This window comes from Geospiza fortis, unplaced genomic scaffold (assembly GCF_000277835.1).
Source record: "Geospiza fortis unplaced genomic scaffold, GeoFor_1.0 scaffold98, whole genome shotgun sequence".
NCBI classification, from domain to species: Eukaryota; Metazoa; Chordata; class Aves; order Passeriformes; family Thraupidae; genus Geospiza; species Geospiza fortis.
This window is the reverse complement of record NW_005054306.1, coordinates 1,102,548-1,108,547: the sequence shown is the minus strand read 5'-3', so window position 1 is coordinate 1,108,547 and position 6,000 is coordinate 1,102,548.

The window sequence follows — 6,000 nt, the reverse complement described above, 5'->3', positions numbered from 1 at the left end:
CCGGCATCGCTCCCGCAGCCGCGGCCGTGCCGGGGATGCTGCTGCCATCCCCCGGGCAGGGCTCGCTGTAGCGATGGTACCAGGCGGAGCGCTCCTCCGGGGGTCTCGCCGGCCTTTGCCCCCGTGTGCCCGTGCGGAGCCCGAGCGGCGGAGGGCTCGGGGCGTGTGCGGGAGCGAGGGGTACCAGGGGTGATGCTGCGGGCGCGCCGGGCACACGGGGAAACCAAGCGCCGCGCTTCAGACCGTCCAGACAGCAGGACGCGGCTGAGTGCGAGCGGAGAGTCGGCATTTCCCGTCACAAAGAGCCATGGAGGAAGGCATCCGTGCTCGCACATTACGTGTGCGCTGAAGGAATGTCCCCCCGATTCTGCTGGTGAACGGCAGCATCGGGCCAGTGGTACCCACCGCTGGGCAGTGGACCCACCGCTGGTGACTGACCCCACGCAGCAGCAGCAGCAGCAGCAGCGGCAGGTCTCCAGCAGGCTGGCAGTGACCTTGAGTTTCAGTGCAAAACAGTTTCTAAGTTCTTGTTCATACCCATGTTTTAAATTGGAAAATCTATTTATGTATGGTGTTCCCATGATGTGAGATTACATATCCAACCTTGCTACAACTACTTCTGGGGAGTGCACCTGAAATAGACAATTTCCTCATGCACTTACAGTGTATTTGAACCTCAGGAGTTTCCACTGCCTCTAAAGGAATAGTTCTGTTTGCAGTTTTGTGTTTTCTGAGTTAAAAATAAAAATAGAACCACAACATCATCAGTTTCTCAACAGAAAGAGCTGTCTGTAGCCATCTAATTCCAACCTGCACTTCTCTGACATTGCTTCCTCAATATTTTTATCTGTTACAAACTGGGTTCTCTTCAGGAAAAAAGATCTTCCCCTATAGGGCCAGTTGTCAGGATGACTGAACTGAGGAATTACTGTGCTGGTTTGTAACTGTGATAATGTGGCCCTTGCATGCATGCTCTGAGCTACACTGACCATCTCCACACAGCTTTTCACATTACTCTCATCAGACTGTTCCTTCACCTGGGTGCTCGATTCTATCTATCTTTCTTTGTGGGTCAGATACTCTGAAATACCAGGGCTGGCTGCCTGAAGTTCCCCAAAAATTGGCAAGTGAGGAAAATCATGAGCTCACACGAGTTCAGAAGCAGCAATAAGGGCTGAACACAGGTTCCTTTCACCTGCCCCCCATTCCAGTGAATTCTGCATCTGTAGGTAGCCTGTACAGAATAAGCAGGCACTTACTGCAGCTTATCAGAGGAGGCCTGTGACAGTGGGAATTCTGAAAAGTGGAAATTCTGAAAATCTCTTCCATTGCCAGTCTCAGAGTGTCATTTGATTTCTGATCAGTAGAAAGATACTAAAAATGCATTTGAGAAATAGGAAAATGTCAGGTAGGAGGCAAGTGGCACAGAAGCATTAAGAACACATGAACATTGCTAATTCCAGAGGTGCCTCTGAGTCATTACAGAGCAAAAAGGACAGCACAAGAAAAGCTGAGCTCATGAGGGGAGTTATAAAGGGAAATTCTAGGTACATGGTGTCCTATTTGCCCTCTTGACTTTACTAGAAAGGACTGCTTTCATCCAGGCTCTAGGTAGATGTCTGTGTTCCCTCAGATGATCAGAGCATCAGAAGGCATAAATCCAATGAACAAAAGCAAATGATTCTTTGCTGGGTTCACTTTAGCTTTTATAATTACATGTTTCCTTTGATCAGGCCACACATCTCTCCATGATGGGAGAGAAGCTGTTCTCGAGTTGTGTCTTGTGACAGGAGATTGGACCTAATGACATAATAGACATAGTTCAGACAGGATCACAGAATATCTGCTGCAAGTGTCATCACAAGTAACAGACCTTAAAGGCAGACCACAGAATCCTCAGGCAGACTGACAATCATAATAAAACAGCAAAGACCACCAACAGCAAAATTCAGAAGGCACAAAATGGGATTAGGAGGGACCAAGCTGTGACCTAAGTCAAATATGCTGTATCTACAATCATCCTATCCCATGGCCTCTTGCCCCATGGTGAGACTCTAAATGCTTCTTTTGGGCATGAGCTAATTAGATCCCCCACACTCATATTCCCAAGATTATGGAAAGAAAGGTAAGGCCAATTTCCAAGGGAGAAAATAAGGATCTGTAGAGAGCATATCAAAGTTGTTGGCTTAATATGTTAAAAATTTTTGATAGCACAGATATTGAACCAAAATAATGTTATTTTTCCCCTCACAGTATTCACTGGAGGCATCGAGATCCTTAAATATGTGTTAACAATTCTACAGCACATGAAGATCTTGGAAGAGTCGAATGAAACAAGGAATGCCCACATCTTCAGGAAAGGCTCTGAAATATAAGATGAAGTGGTTTAAAACTGGCAGGGAATTGGAAGGGAAACAGAAAGGACAAAGGGACTAAGAGGGAAAGTTCATGACCAAGGAAACTGCTAAAATGAGATTATCAAAGCAGACCAGATTAGTGTATTAAGAATGCTCTTTGAAAGTCATTGCATGTCATCCACCTCCACCACCTTTGGCATCCAGAGTATCTGTTTCCAAACATGTATCAAGGGCAAACTCCAGTGGTCTCTCTCTCCAAAGCTCTGTAGAGCTCACGTTCCTGAACAGTTGTTTACCACAAGACCTTCCCACAGCATATTTTTCTATTCTGGCACCAGAAAGACTGGGCTGGAAAAGTGGGGGGTTCTCTTGACACTCATTCCCAAATGTTTTGATGGAACCACACGACTCCAACATCTAAGATTACTCAGTGGTCACAAAGAGGATAATTTGCCACAGTCATTATGAGAAAAACCCAAAACCTCAAAGTTTAGCAGATGAATATCCATCCCATTTTCTTTAGTTCAAACCCCTACAGCCAACACTGTTTACGAAATATTTATGCATTTCCACTTTTAGGAAGACAAACAGTTTTCAAACTTTTTAGGGTGTTTTAACTTAGTTCATAGTTCCTATATTGTGAAATCCCATTCTTCATTGTTTTTAAAATCTACAAAGGATCTACAAATCATGTGTAATAGATTCCATATGCACACAAAGAACACCCCTGGAAGGCAAAGCACTAAATTGCCCATAAATGGAAAGCACAAATTCTGCAAATGTAAAAATTCATGGAGGCCACAAAACGCCCCCAACAATACACATTTCCCTCACCAGCATCCATGGATAATGAACCGGCATTACTTTGAAATCCAACCAGCGTGATATGAACAGTGAAAACAAACTAAAAAATGTGTTACCAATACTGACCTTTCCATTCAGTGAACCAACATGTGTAGCCAAGTAATTTTAATCCCAAAGTGTACAGGTCATGCAAATCCAGCACCTCACTGGAAAAAATCCTGACCAAAATAAACAGCAGCCTGCAGAGCTCAGCAGGTTGTGTCACTGCGAATGTTCCTGTGCACATGAGCATTGACAAAAGAGAGTCACCCAGAGTCCCCGATTCCTCTCAAAGCACATGCTTAGGGTAAGTCTGACAGCACACGCACAGTGACAGCCATGTGATTAACAGATTAAACCCAAAAATCTCCATGTGCCTGTCTCACTTCTCACCACTGCTGGTTACCACAGGTCTGCAGCACAGTCACCTCCCCTCAACTGATACTTGTTCCAAATGCCCCGAAACAGAATAAAATTTCCTCCTGAAGCAATCCTCATCTTCCTCTTGGAACTCCTTATCCACTTCTATAGCTATTGATTCCTCTTGCAGCTGTAGCTCTGAGTGCATAACTGCAGCTGGATTTTTTTTCAGTAGCACTAAAACTGCTTTGAAAGACACCACCTCTCTCACCAAGCTCTTCCCAACTCAGATATTCACATATTCTCTCTCACAACACTTTTGTGTGAGTCATTACAAAGATCTTAGGCCTGATCTTCAAAGCCTTTTACAGGACCAGGTGAGCTAACCTCAGGTATGCACAGGGAAGACTCCAGCTCATCAGGATGTATGCCACCAGCTACTAGAGTCAAGAAATTGGTAGCTTGTGTTCTGGAATGGAGGCAAAAATTCCACAAGACCAGAATCTTAATAATGGGGCTTGCTTCCAGAAGAGATTAATGCAATTTAACACTTCCAAGCCCACATGAGTTTAGACAGACTCATGGTCTCTCAGTGCTGCAGTGATATTTCTTCACTGCCTACTCTTTTGAAGGCAGCTTGCTGAATTGAAGGTATTCTCTGAATTGCTCTGTGTCTCAGTATTTAATCTATATAAGAAGAATGATCATTCTACTTCGTTTAGATTCCAAATACTTCAGGGGAAGAGATCCTCTTTTATCATAAATAAAAGAGGGCAAGTAATACCTTAGGGCAAGTAACTCAGGGTCATGCAGTGCGGTCTCACAAATAAAATTTCCAGTAATAACAATATCTTAAGCAGACAGTCCAAGAGGATTGGATTTTCTCTTCCACCCAATATTTCATAGCAAAAAATTGATTAAAAATGTAAGTAAATCTATCTTTCGTACTGTGGAAGAGTACTGGAATTACATATATTGCCTCTATTCTGTAAACTAGTTATTCTGGCTCTGTCATTTCCTCGCCGTGGAAGTTACAGAAAGACGTCAGTGGCTTTGAGAAACTTTGTATTTACAGGGCAACACATTTGCTGCTTTCTTCAGTAAAACTATTTCTCTATAATTTTGGTATTTATTCTGCTCAGTGGAGAAATGTCACTGGCAAGACATATTGGAAGCAGTTCAAACAACAGGAGAAAACCAAACAAGCTGCAAATATTAGCTACAAGCTTTTGATTAGTCTTTCTAAGATTTTGGAAAATGTAACTGTGGAAATGAAATTAATTGGCATTCTCAATCCTCCAGATAAATGAATCAAGGGAGCTGGCTAATGGACTCAGAAAATTAAGGTTGTATTTGTTTTCCTTCATTCTGAATGTGCAATTATAACACTATTTAATGAGTTTCTAGAACCTCCTGACCAAAATGATCTGAAGTTATAACTAAAAGTTCAGCAGCCAGAGAGGCAGATTGTAACATACCAAGGCAGCTACAAGTGGGAGAACACAGAAAGATTGTAAAAAGTTGGGTTTTTTTCTGTGTGATACTCCAGGGACAGCTTTAATTCCAGGTAAGTGTCAACAAATCAGTGACAGCCACTAAAAATCTCAGAGTTTTTACATTCATCTTTAGGAGAAACACAAACACTAATCTCTCTGGTATTCAGCCCCCCATCAGGGTAGACCCAGCATTTGGCCTTTAGCTCTCCTAGAGAAAGACAAGGCTGAATCAGCCATTTTAGGTTGTGCACTTATGGTGGCCGAACCCTGGAGAACAAGCATTTAGGCTTAAACTGACCAAATGGAAACATTTCTAATCCTTCCTACTAGGAAAGCAGGAAAAAGTATTTTAAATTTCATTTTCCATTACATTTGAAGGCCTTATCTAAAATAAAAAAAGAGGGCCAAAACAGAGCCATCACAGACTTTCAGTAAAAATGTAGACCCCACCGGACCTTTACTGCAATTCTAGCTAATGCTTCTGCTATCTTAAGGGCTGTGGATTGAAAACATCATCCACTATAGCTCAGTTTCAGCCTACACAGACAGTTACAAGTGAACCACTTAAACAAGCAGGTGGATAGCAGCACAATGTTACCACTGTTTCATTTTAATTAGCAGGTTTGTGTTAGAACACATTTACCAATATTTTTGTGTATATCAGGGAAGTAGGGAGATTCTATTCAGTCTAACTAGCAAGAACATTTCAATGGGAGACCAAGTGAAAGGTGTTTTATTACAAGAGTTTACAAATACAGCGGGGATTCAGCTTTCTTCAGACACTTCTGAAATTGTCCCAAGTAGAACCAGCAACAGCAAACTATTCCACTATCTTGGGCATCAGAAGTGTTATCACCAAACACATCCCATACATCAAGCAAAATAAGAGAGACCCCACAATCTTTCTCAATCAATATTCTCAAACACAGTTTAACTTCCTGAAT